The sequence below is a fragment of the Balaenoptera physalus genome (genome assembly GCF_965194825.1).
Source record: "Balaenoptera physalus genome assembly, chromosome: 4".
Lineage (NCBI taxonomy): Eukaryota > Metazoa > Chordata > Mammalia > Artiodactyla > Balaenopteridae > Balaenoptera > Balaenoptera physalus.
In genome coordinates, this window is record NC_138891.1 from 13,753,477 (window position 1) to 13,767,984 (window position 14,508).

General features: G+C 36.6%; 1 pseudogene across 1 annotated transcript in view; it reads right to left on the minus strand.

Annotated features, from left to right (window-relative positions):
* The window catches only part of LOC309659503 (ras-related protein Rap-1b pseudogene), a 377,624-nt pseudogene that overhangs the window by 19,086 nt on the left and 344,030 nt on the right, over positions 1-14,508 (minus strand). The gene's annotated exons all lie outside the window — the stretch shown is intronic.

The window sequence follows — 14,508 nt, forward strand, 5'->3', positions numbered from 1 at the left end:
TCTCATATCAAACAAAATAGACTTTAAACAAAGACTATTACAAGAGACAAGGAAGGACACTACATAACGACCAAGGGATCAATCCAAGAAGAAGATACAACAATTGTAAATATTTATGCACCGAACATAGGAGCACCTCAATACATAAGGCAAATGCTAACAGCCACAAAAGGGAAAATCGACAATAACACAATCATAGTAGGGGAATTTCACACCCCACTTTCACCAATGGACAGATCATCCAAAATAAAAATAAAGAAAACGCAAGCTTTAAATGATACATTAAACAAGATGGATTTAATTGATATTTATAGGCGGTTTCATCCAAAAGCAGCAGAGTACACTTTCTTCTCAAGTGCCCATGGAACATGCTCCAGGATAGATCATATCATGAGTCACAAATCAAGCCTTGGTAAATTTAAGAAAATTGAAATCGTATCAAGTATCTTTTCTGACCACAATGCTATGACACAAGATATCAATTACAGGAAAAAATTTGTAACAAATACAAACACATGGAGACTACACAATACACAACTTAATAACCAAGAGATCACTGAAGAAATCAAAGAAGAAATCAAAAACTATGTAGAAACAAATGACAATGAAAACAGGATGACCCAAAACCTATGGGATGCAGCAAAAGCCATTCTAAGAGGAAGTTTATAGCAATACAATCCTACCTCAAGAAAAAAGAAACATCTCAAATAAACAACCTAACCTAACAACTAAAGCAATTAGAGAAAGAAGAACAAAAAAACCCCAAAGTTAGCAGAAGGAAAGAAATCATAAAGATCAGATCAGAAATAAATGAAAAAGGAATAAAGGAAACAATAGCAAAGATCAATAAAACTAAAAGTGGGTTCTTTGAGAAGATAAACAAAAGTGATAAACCATTAACCAGACTCATCAAGAAAAAAACGAAGAAGACTCAAATCTATAGAATTAGAAATTAAAAAGGAGAAGCAACAATTGACACTGCAGAAATACAAAGGAGCATGAGAGGATCAACTATATGTCAATAAAATTGACAACCTGGAAGAAATGGACAAATGCTTAGAAAAGCACAACCTTCCAAGACTGGACCAGGAAGAAATAGAAAATATAAACAGACCAATCACAGCACTGAAATTGAAATTGTGATTAAAAATATTCCAACAAACAAAAGCCCAGGATCAGATGGCTTCACAGGCGAAATCTATCAAACATTTAGAGAAGTGCTAACACCTATCCATCTCAAACTCTTCCAAAATACAGCAGAGGGAGGATCACTCCCCAACTCATTCTACGAGGCCACCATCACCCTGATACCAAAACCAAACAAGGATGTCACAAAAAAAGAAAGCTACAGGTCAATATCACTGATGAACATAGATGCAAAAATCCTCAACAAAACACTAGCAAACAGAATCCAACAGCACATTAAAAGGAATATACACCATGATCAAGTGGGGTTTATCCCAGGAATGCAAGGATTCTTCAATATATGCAAATCAATCAATGTGATACACCTTATTAACAACTTGAAGGCTAAAAACCATATGATCATCTCAATAGACGCAGAAAAAGCTTTTGACAAAATTCAACACCCATTTATGATAAAAACTTTCCAGTAAGTAGGCAAAGAGGGAACTTACCTCAACATAATAAAGGTCATATATGACAAACACACAGCCAACATACCTCTCAATGGTGAAAAACTGAAACCATATCCACTAAGATCAGGAACAAGACAAGATTGCCCACTTTCAGCACTATTATTCAACATAGTTTAGGAAGTTTTGGCCACAGCAATCAGAGAAGAAAAAAAAATAAAAGGAATCCAAATCAGAAAAGAAGTAAAACCATCAGTGTTTGCAGATGACATGATACTATACATAGAAAATCCTAAACATGCTACCAGAAAACTATTAGAGCTAATCAATGAGTTTGGTATAGTAGCAGGATACAAAATTAATGCACAGAAATCTCTTGCATTCGTATTCACCAATGATGAAAAATCTGAAAGAGAAATTAAGGAAACACTCCCATTTACCACTGCAACAAAAGAAGAAAATACCTAGGAATAAACCTACCAAAGGAGTCAAAGACCTGTATGCAGAAAACTCTAAGACACTGATGAAAGAAATTAAAGATGATACAAATAGAAGGAGAGATATACCATGTCCTTAGATTGGAAAAATCAACATTGTGAAAATGACTATACTACACAAAGCAATCTACAGATTCAGTGCAATCTCTATCAAACTACCGATGGCATTTTTCACAGAACTAGAACAAAAAATTTCACAATTTGTATGGAAACACAAAAGACCCCGAATAGCCAAAGCAATCTTGAGAAAGAAAATTGGAGATGGAGGAATCAGGCTCCTAGATTCAGACTATACTACAGAGCAACAGTAATCAAGACAGTATGGTACTGACACAAAAACAGAAACATAAATCAATGCAACAGGATAGAAAGCCCAGACACAAACCCACGCACATATGGTCACCTTATTTTTGATAAAGTAGGCAGAATATACAATGGAGAAAAGAGAGCCTCTTCAATAAGTGGTGCTGGGAAAACTGGACATTTACATGTAAAAGAATGAAATTAGAACACTTCCTAACACCATACAGAAAAATAAGCTTAAAATGGATTAAAGACCTAAATGTAAGGACAGTCACTATAAAACTCTTAGAGGAAAACATAGGAAGAACACTCATTGACATAAATCACAGCAAGATCATTTTTGACCCACAACCAGAGAAATGGAAATAAAAACAAAAATAAACACATGGGCCCTAATGAAACTTAAAAGCTTTTGCACACGAAAAAAAACCATAAACAAGACAATAAGACAACCCTCAGAATGGGAGAAAATTTCTGCAAATGAAGCAACTGACAAAGGACTAATCTCCAAAATTTACAAGCAGCTTAAGCAGCTCAATATCAAAAAAACAAACAACCAAATCCAAAAATGGGCAGAAAACCTAAATAGACATTTCTCCGAAGAAGATATACAGATTGCCAACAAACACATGAAAGCATGCTCAACATCACTAATCATTAGAGAAATGCAAATCAAAACTACAATGAGATATCATCACATACAGGTCAGAATGGTCATCATCAAAAAATCTACAAACAATAAATGCTGTAGAGGGTGTGGAGAAAAGGGAACCCTCTTGCACTGTTGGTAGGAATGTAAATTGATACACCCACTATGGAGAACAGTATGGAGGTTCCCTAAAAAACTGAAAAAAGAACAACCATGTGGCCCAACAATCCCACTACTGGGCATATACCCTGAGAAAAACATAATTCAAAAAGAGTCATGTACCACAATGTTCACTGCAGCTCTATTTACAATAGCCAGGACATGGAAGCAACCTAAGTGTCAATCAACAGATAAATGGATAAACAAGATGTGGCACAGAGAGGGCAGACAGCAGAAGCAAGAAGAACTACAATCCTGCAGCTTGTGGAACAAAAACCACATTCACAGAAAGAATGACAAGATGAAAAGACAGAGGGCTATGTACCACATGAAGGAACAAGATAAAACCCCAGAAAAACAACTAAATGAAGTGGAGATAGGCAACCTTCCAGAAAAAGAATTCAGAGTATTGACAGTGAAGATGATCCAGGACCTTGGAAAAGAATAGAGGCAAAGATAGAGAAGATGCAAGAAATGTTTAACAAAGACCTAGAAGAATTAAAGAACAAACAAACAGAGATGAACAATACAATAATTGAAATGAAAACTACACTATAAGGAATCAAAAGCAGAGTAACTGAAGCAGAAGAACGAATAAGTGACCTGGAAGACAGAATGGTGGAATTCACTGCTGCAGAACAGAATAAAGAAAAAAGAATGAAAAGAAATGAAGACAGCCTAAGAGACCTCTGGGACAACATTAAACACAACATTCACATTATAGGGGTCCCAGAAGGAGAAGAGAGAGAGAAAGGACCAGAGAAAATATTTGAAGAGATTATAGTTGAAAACTTCCCAAACATGGGAAAGGAAATAGCCACCCAAGTCCAGGAAGCGCAGTGAGTCCCATACAGGATAAACCCAAGGAGAAACACACTGAGACACATAGTAATCAAACTGGCAAAAATTAAAGACAAAGGAAAATTATTGAAAGCAGCAAGGGAAAAATGACAAATAACATACAAGGGAACTACCAGAAGGTTAACAGCTGATTTATCAGCAGAAACTCTACAAGCCAGAAGAGCGTGGCATGATATACTTAAAGTGATGAAAGGGAAGCACCTACAACCAAGATTACTCTACCTGGCAATGATCTCATTCAGATTCAATGGAGAAATCAAAAGCTTTACAGACGAGCAAAACCTCAGAGAATTCAGCACCACCAAACCAGCTCTACAACAAATGCTAAAGGAAGTTCTGTAAGTGGGAAACATAAGAGAGGAAAAGGACCTACAAAAACAAACCCAAAACAATTAAGAAAATGGTCATAGAAACATACATATCGATAATTACCTTAAACGTGAAAGCATTAAATGCTCCAACCAAAAGCCACAGGCTTGCTGAATGGATACAAAAACAAGACCCATATATATGCTGTCTACAAGAGACCTACTTCAGACCTAGGGGCACATTCAGACTGAAAGTGCGGGGATGGAAAAAGATATTGCATGCAAGTGGAAATCAAAAGAAAGCTGGAGTAGCAATACTCAGATAAAATAGACTTTAAAATAACGAATGTTACAAGATACAAGGAAGGACACTACATAATGATCAAGGGATCAATCCAAGAAGAAGATATAACAATTATAAATATATATGGACCCAACTTAGGAGCACCTCAATACATATGCCAACTGCTAACAGCTATAAAAGAGGATATAGACAGTAACACAATAATAGTGGGGGACATTAACACCTCACTTACACCAATGGACAGATCATCCAAAATGAAAATAAATAAGGAAACACAAGTTTTAAATGACACAATAGAACAGATAGATTTAATTGGTATTTATAGGACATTCTATCCAAAAAACAGCAGATTACACTGTCTTCTCAAGTGTGCATGGAACATTCTCCAGGATAGATCACATCTTGGGTCATAAATCAAGCCTCAGTAAATTCAGAGAAAATTGAAATCCTATCAAGCTTCTTTTCTGACCACAACGCTATGAGATTAGAAATGAATTACAGGGAATAAAGTAAAAAACACAAACACATGGAGGCTAAACAATACGTTACTAAATAACCAAGAGATCACTGAATAAATCAAAGAGGAAATCAAAAAATACTTAGAGACAAATGACAATGAAAACACAGCAATCCAAAACATATGGGATGCAGCAAAAGCAGTTGTAAGATGGAAGTTTATAGCAATACAAGCCTACCTTAAGAAAAAAGAAAAATCTCAAATAATCTAACCTTACACATAAAGGAACTAGAGAAAGAAGAACAAACAAAACCCAAAGTTAGCTGAAGGAAAGAAATCATAAAGATCAGAGCAGAAATAAAAGTAATAGAAACAAAGAAAACAATAGCAAAGATCAATAAAACTAAAAGCTGGTTCTTTGAGAAGATAAAAAAAATTGATAAACCATTAGCCAGACTCATCAAGAAAAAGAGGGAGAATACTCAATAAAATTAGAAATAAAAAAGGAGAAGTTACAAGAGACACCACAGGAATACAAAGCATACTAAGAGACTACTACAAGCAACTCTATGCCAATAAAATGGACAACCTGGAAGAAATGGACAAATTCTTAGAAAGGTATAACCTTCCAAGACTGAACCAGGAAGAAACCGAAAATATGAACAGACCAATCACAAGTAATGAAATTGAACCTGTGATTAAAAATCTTCCAACACACAAAAGTCCAGGACCAGATGGCTTCACAGGTGAATTCTATCAAACATTTAGAGAAGAGCTAACACCCATCTTTCTCAAACTCTTCCAAAAATTTGCAGAGGAAGGAACACTCCCAAACTAATTCTATGAGGCCACAATCACCCTGATACCAAAACCAGACAAAGATACTACAAAAAAAGAAAATTACAGTCCAATATCACTGATGAATATAGATGCAAAAATCCTCAACAAAATACTAGCAAACAGAATCCAACAGCACATTAAAAGGATCATACACCATGATCAAGTGGGGTTTATCCCAGGGTTGCAGGGATTCTTCAATATACTCAAATCAATCAATGTGATACACCATATTAACAAATTGAAGAATGAAAACCATATGATCATCTCAATCGATGCAGAAAAAGCTTTTGACAAAATTCAACACTCATTTATGATAAAAACTCTCCAGAAAGTGAGCATAGAGGGAACCTAACTCAACATAAAAAGGCCATATACAACATACCCACAGCAAACATCATTCTCAATGGTGAAAAACTGAAAGCATTTCCTCTAAGATCAGGAATAAGACAAGGATGTCCACTCTCCCCACTATTATTCAGTATAGTTTTGGAAGTTCTAGCCATGGCAATTAGGGAAGAAAAAGAAATAACAGGAATACAAATTGGAAAAGAAGAAGTAAAAATGTCACTGTTTGCAGATGACATGATACAATATATAGAGTATCCTAAAGATACAGTTAATGAATGAATTTGGTAGGGTTGCAGGATACAAAATAAATGGACAGAAATCTCTTGCATTCCTATACACTAAGGATGAAAAATCTGAAAGAGAAATTAAGGAAACACTCCCAATTACCATTGCAACAAAGAGAATAAAATACCAAGAATAAACCCACCTAGGGAGACAAAAGACCTGTATGCAGAAAACTGTAAGACACTGATGAAAGAAATTAAAGATGATATCAACAGATTGAGAGATATACCATGGTCCTACATTGGAAGAATCAATATTGTGGAAATGACTATACTACCAAAGGCTATCTACAGATTCAGTGCAATCCCTATCAAATTACCAATGGCATTTTTTACAGAACTAGAGCAAAAGATCTTAAAATTTGTATGGAGACACAAAAGACCCTGAATAGCCAAAGCAGTCTTGAGGAGAAAAAACGGAGCTGGAGGAATCAGGCTCCCTGACTTCAGACTATATTACAAAGCTACAGTAATCAAGACAGTATGGTACTGGCACAGAAACAGAAACATAGATCAATGGAACAGGACAGAAAGCCCAGAGATAAACCCACGCACATATGGTCACCTTATCTTTGATAAAGGAGGCAGGCATATACACTGGAGAAAGGACAGCCTCTTCAATAAGTGGTGCTGGGAAAACTGGACAGCTACATGTAAAAGAATGAAATTAGAATACTCCCTAACACGATACACAAAAATAAACTCAAAATGGATTAGAGACCTAAATGTAAGGCCAGACACTATAAAACTGTTACAGGAAAACATAGGAAGAACACTCTTTGACATAAATCACAGCAAGATCTTTTTTGATCCACCTCCTAGAGTAATGGAAATAAAACGAAAAATAAACAAATGGGACCTAATGAAACTTAAAAGGTTTTGCAAAACAAAGGAAACTACAAACAAGAAGAAAAGACAACCCTCAGAATGGGAGAAAATATTTGCAAATTAATCAACGGACAAAGGATTAATCTCCAAAATATATAAACAGCCCATGCAGCTCAATACTAAAAAAACAAACAACCCAATCCAAAACTGGGCAGAAGATCTAAATAGACATTTCTCCAAAGAAGATATACAGATGGCCAATAAGCATATGAAAAGCTGCTCAACATAACTAATTATTAGAAAAATGCAAATCAAAACTACAATGAGGTATCACCTCACACCAGTTAGAATGGGCATCATCAGAAAATCTACAAACAACAAATGCTAGAGAGGCTGTGGAGAAAAGGTAACCCTCTGGCATTGTTGGTGGGAATGTAAATTGATACAGCCACTATGGAGAACAGTATGGAGTTTCCTTAGAAAACTAAAAATAGAATTACCATATGACCCAGCAATCCCACTACCTGGCATATACCCAGAGAAAAGCATAATTCAAAAGGACACATGCACCCCAATGTTCATTGCATCACTATTTACAATAGCCAGGTCATGGAAGCAACCTAAATGCCCATCAACAGACGAATGGTTAAAGAAGTTGTGGTACATATATACAATGGAATATTACTCAGCCATTAAAAGGAACGAAATTGGGTCATTTGTAGAGACGTGGATGGATCCAGAGACTATCATACAGAGTGAAGTAAGTCAGAAAGAGAAAAACAAATATCGTATATTAACGCATATATGTGGAACCTAGAAAACTGGTACAGATGAATCAGTTTGCAGGGCTGATATAGAGACACAGATGTAGAGAACGAATGTATGGACACTAAGGGCAGAAAGTGGCGTGGGGGGTGGAGTGGTGGTGTGATGAATTGGGAGATTGGGATTGACATGTACACACCAACATGTATGAAATGGATAACTAATAAGAACTTGCCGTATAATAAAATAAATAAGGTAAAATTCAAAATAAATAAATAAATAACAATAAAAGTATGACAGAGCAAGGAAAAAAAAAAAAGAAGAGAAGATCTGGAATCAAAGCATGAGTACTAATAGCATTGTTTTCCTACAGGCTCCATGCAGAGATGTCCTGTGAGGCTATGAAACCTTGGGGAAAGTGACCGACTGTTCAAAGTGAGCAAACAGCCTACGACAGATGATTTTTACACTTCTCCAGGATTTATGTGGTTATTTTTTAGCCAGAGTCCTTTCCCTATGTCGGTTTTTTTTTAAAGGGTGGTCCACAGATCATGTTCAGCAACATTGCTTGGAATGCTTATTTGAAATTCTGATTTCTGCCCCCACCTAACCCTCCAAATCTAGAGATTCAGGATATCTGGGAGCAGAGTCCAGGATCCTGCATTTTTTACCAGCATCCCAGGTGATTCAGGAAAACTCTAGGACCTAGCAGCTTTCTGTTCCCTAGCTCCCTGTGTTGTCCAAGCTGTAAGTTTGTATGTTTGATTGATTAGTTTCAAAAGGAATACATTATCCACATTCTACATTATTCTTTATTCTAAGAAAGGATCTAGAGACATTTGGAGCTCTAACAGTATAATTGAATCTATGGATCAAGGTGTGGAAGTTATGAATTCATCTGCCTCTTTACTATGGGATGTAGGTTTTTTGGTGATAAACAGGCTCAAAATGGGAGGAAGTTTAGAATATATATTGTAATTTGAAGAAAAGGCCCAGCCATATAATAATTAGGGAAAGTTTGCCACTTTGGTAAAGAAAAAAATACATAAAGATGGTTACTATATCAAAGCACATAATGGTACAGTCGACAATGAAGTTCTAATTATCATAAGTTTTATATAGCAAATATCATAGCATATAAATCCAAAAGGCAACAACTTCAAACAATGCAACAAGAAGTGGGCAGAAATACGATTACAGTAGAAGACTTTAGCTTGCCTTTGAAAATTAAAAACTAAAAACAAAGAATCCTGTCACCAAAAAATTTTGAAACCTTCTCTCAGTTTGGTCAAGAAAAAAATCAAAAACCGTAACTAATTTAGAAAATAGCAATAATAAAATAACAATGCATCATAAACTGTGAGAAACTTCTAAAGCCATGAGGAAAACCCCTAACTTTTAACAATTTTTATTATTAACCAGGAAAGTGTTAAACTTTCAATTCAAGACATTTCAGAAGAAAGCAAAAGTAAACCAAATGGAACAACATAAAAGAAAGATAAAAGCAAAAGTCAACGGATTAGAAATAAAGGAAAAACAGAGATAGAGCTAATAAATACACTTAGGAATGGGACAATAACAATGAAATAGTTTCCAGGCTATCTTTAAACAGGAAGTGTACAAATGTAGAAGTGAGAAAAAGTGTAAACATACTGTAACACAAATGTAAAGGGAATTTTTAAACATTATGAGACAGTTGGATAAAATGGACAATTTTAATAGAAAGTATCAAATTTATATTAAATACAAATTATATATTAATATAAATGAACAAAAAAGACAGCAAAAGAGATGAGAAAATCCCAGGAGACCACATACCACAAACAAACAGCTACCCTTTAAAAACCACGCAATCCAGGCAATGTCACAGGTGACTTCAATCAAATTCTGTTACATTTACAAAGATCTCCAATGCTATTAAAATAGTTCCAAAGTATAAAAAGAAAAGGAAGACATTCAAACAGTGTTTACAAAGCCAGTATAACTTTGCTCCAAAACCTGAAAACCACAAAACATAAAACTACTGACCAATATTTTATGAATACTATTAACATTTTAAAATCCAAAATAAAATTATAGAATCAGAACCCAGTTGTGCATTACAAGAAAAATGTAACATGATCAAAAGGAATTGGCTGCAGAAATTTAAAGTTAAAATTCAACATATTAAAAGATCAAAGCAGCAAAATAGATACTTTTTCCTATAGATGTCAAAAAGGAATCTGTAAAATACCCAATAACTATTCAACATACTTTCTTAATTTTTAGAGACTCAATAGAGTGGGAATTCAGAGATATGTTTAATTCTATAAACTGGAGGGTGTGGGGAATGTGTGCTTGTATCTGTGTGTGTATGTGTCAAATAAAAATTCCAGCTTTTACTCCAAGGCGAAACATTAAAGTATTCCCTTTAAAGTCAGAAGTGGGCTAAAAATGTCTTTGTATGATTTTAAATTACATTATGTAATTTACAATTAGATAATTTTCTATTACAATTAGAAAAGAGAAATAAGAGGTTAAAAAAAAAAGAAGAGGTACTCTTAACAAATTTGTGCTGGATAAAAAACAGATAAAACAATCTGAGTAAAGGAACGTTGAGATATTAAAACCAAGAATTCAGTTGGGCCCTTGTCTCTGCCTGGTAATTTCACTGTATTTCCATTGAAATCTCCCCATCATCCAGGATATGCATGTCCCAACCCCTTGCTCCTGAACCCTCTAAAACAGTCTCTACCCTCCTTGCTTTCATTTTCCCAGATGATGTTGCTTCTTACTTTTTACTTAGAATATAAAGTCTCTCAGAATAGAACTTGCTCCTCCTATTAAAATGCATGAGGGAATTCCCTGGCGGTCTAGTGGTTAAGACTCCATGGTTCTACTGCAGGGGGCATTGGTTTGACCCCTGGTCGGGGAATTAAGATCCCAAGCAGCAGCCTGGACAAAAAATTAAAAATGCATGAATTGTCCATTTCTTATCTATCCAACCATTCCATTGTGTTCTGGACCCCATTCCCTCTCCCCATTCAAGGGCTTTCTTCAGTACTTTTTACTGCATCGTCATACAAACTCAATAATTAAATATATACACAAACACAGGGGGGAAAACCCACATCTTCTTCTTCAATTTCTCCATCTCCCCATTTTCAGCTCCTTTTCATAGTTGAATTTTTCCAAAGAGTTGGTCCTGGTTACTGCTTCTACATCCTCACCTCTCATTCCCTGACTGTACTTCCAACTCCTCCACTCTGCTGTTACTGCTCCTATCAAAGTCACATGGCTTCATCTTAACCCAATCCAGTGGTCACTGCTCTGTCCTTTCTGCAAACACTGGGGGCTTTCAAACAGTTGACCACTTCCTCCTTGAATTACTCTCTCCTTCAGCTTCTGTGACACTACACTCTCCTGTTCCCTTCCAAGTCTTCACTACATCTTTCCACGTGTTTGCACTCTAAATGTTGGCATGCCCAGTTCTTGGTCATTTCATTTTCTTTTTCTTAACAACGTTGTTGAGGTATAATTTACATACAATGAAATCCATCCATTTTAAGTGTGCAAGTCAATGATTTTTAGTAAATTTACAGAGTTCTGCAACCATCACCACAATCCAGTTTTAGAACATTTGTCTTACCCCAGGAAGATCTCTTTTGCTCATTTATAGCTAATTCTCATTCCCACACCCAGCCTAGGCAACTACTAATCACCTTTCTCTACACATAGACTCGCTTTTCTTGTTCTATTTTTATATACTCTCTATAGGTGATTTCGTATAAGCCTGTGGCTTTATATACTATCTCTATGTCCAGGATAACCAGATTTATGTCAATACTCCCAGTCTTCCCCTAACTCCAGATTCATACATCCAATCATCATTCAACATCTCTACTTGGATTTTTAATAGGCATTTCAAACACTTCTAAACCGGATCTTTATTTGTTTACTCCACATGGTGTAGTGGCTAAGAGCATGGTCTGCACCAGACATCCAGGTAAGTTAATCTTTCTGCACCTCAATTTCCTCATCTATAAAATAAACTTTAATAATGGTACTTATCTCATAGGACTGTTAAGAGAATTAAATATACATAAAGAATTTTAAAGAGAATTAAACATTCTCTCTGAATTTTAAACAGACTCTGGGTGTAGTAAACCAGTGGTTCTCAAATTTAGGGGTACATTAAAATTACTTGGGGCACCTTCTCAAATCTGCAGCCCAGGTTACACCCCATATCCTTTAAATTAGAATCTCTGGAGGTGACACAAGATATAGGTATTCTTTATTCCCAGGTATTTCATTGTGAAGCAAATGAGAACCAGAGTAGTAAGAGCTATATAAGTTTGTATTAAAAAGTAAGATCAGGACTTCCCTGGTGGCACAGTGGTTAAGAATCCCCCTGCCAATGCAGGGGACATGGGTTCAATCCCTGGTCCGGGAAGATCCCACATGCTGTGGAGCAACTAAGCCCGTGCGCCACAACTACTGAGCCTGCGCTCTAGAGCCTGTGAGACACAACTACTCAGCCCTCGTGCCACAAGTACTGAAGCCCACATGCCTGGAGCCTGTACTCTGCAATAGGAGAAGCCACAGCAATGAGAAGCCTGCTCACCACAACGAAGAGTAGCCCTCACTCGCCACAACTAGAGAAAGTCCACTCTCAGCAACGAAGACCCAACGCAGCCAAAAATAAATAATTTTAAAAAATTAAACACACTTTGCATTCCAGATATAAACCTAGCTTGGTCATAAAGTGTTATCATTTAAAATAAAATAAAATAAAAACAAGATCAACCTGTTTCTCAAGCTTTACCTCCTGCTCTTCCTCATGTTCACAAATCTGTATACGACATGTTTGTTGCTTACTCACAGCATCTATCCGCATTTTTTTCTGGCTAAAAGAATGAAAATCTTGTTCAGGTACCAGACAATAATGTGCTTCCTGGGACTAGGCCCCTTCCCAGCTCCAGAGGATGACTCATGGTCAGTCTGTGTCAATCATAGTGGTCCTACCCCCTACCAGTGATTGGCTTAAGTGTGGTGTTGTGATGTTGCCCTAGTCAATAAAATGTGAAGGCAAGGTTTTCTTTACAGATTAAGTGAGCCATACAAATGAAATACCCACCCTTTTTCTGCATCTGGCTGCTTCCACCTGCATGCCTTAGTATTATAGCTATACTATAGGTAAAGCAGTTATACCTACAATAATGGCAGCCACACTGAGACCATGAATAGAGCTAATCTAAAGTAGAGAAAAGGTGAAAGAAATAACCTAGGCTCTTGATGACATCCTTGAGCCCTAAATTAAACAACCCTGGAATGCTCTACCTCTGTACTACTTGTTATGAAAATTGAAATGTTTCTTCAGCAACTCATGGCCCAAAGCATCCTGATATGTGGCTTCAATAATAGCACAACCATTCATTCAGTTTCTCAAGCCCAATGCCTAGGAGTGTTCCTTGATTTCCCCCTCCCCCTCACTTCTCATATCCAAGACTGATGGATATTGTTACCAAGTCAGAATTCATGCTGTTTGTTGCACAACAGGACAATAAATTGAGGGGTGAGTTGCTGGGGCAAGGAATGGTGGTTTTATTTAGAAAACCAGTAAACTGAGAAGATGGAGGACTAGTGTCCCAAAGAACCATCTTACCCAAGTTAGAATTCTGGCTTCTTTTATACTAAAAGGAGAAGTGGTATAGTCCTGGTCCTGGCCAGATTCTGAGGGGCTGTGTTAATTTCTGCCTTCCTACAGCCATTCACAGGTGGCCTAGTCAGGATGTTTCCTGTGAGCTAAGCAAAGGTATTTTAGCTTAACACTCATTACCGGGGAAGCAGTGTTCCCAGAGATGGGCCTATGTATAGGCAACATCTCTTTAGTGATTGCTAATTAGTAATAGAATACAAGTTACTTCCCTATTACAATACATATTTTCCATCTTTCCACCTCCCTATGTCTACCCTGATCCAGGCTATCTGTCTCCTGGGTCAGTGCCATACCTCTTGGCTCTTCTCTTTGCTCATCTATTTCTTGACAAGTCTCTTGGCTCTTCTCTTTGCTCATCTATTTCTTGACAAGTAGCCACAGTGATTTTTAATACATGTCAGTCCCATGATTAAAATTCCTCATTTATCTTCCCATTGAATTTAAAGTAAATCCAAACTCCACCACAGCAAACAAGACCCTATGGGATTTGGCCCTTTCTCCCCTCTCTGACCTCATCTCTTCTCGCTCTTGCCCATGTTTATTAATCTCCAGCCATGTTGGCCTTCTTTCCTTCCCTCTGATACAACAGCCTCATTCTGGTCTTAGGTTCAC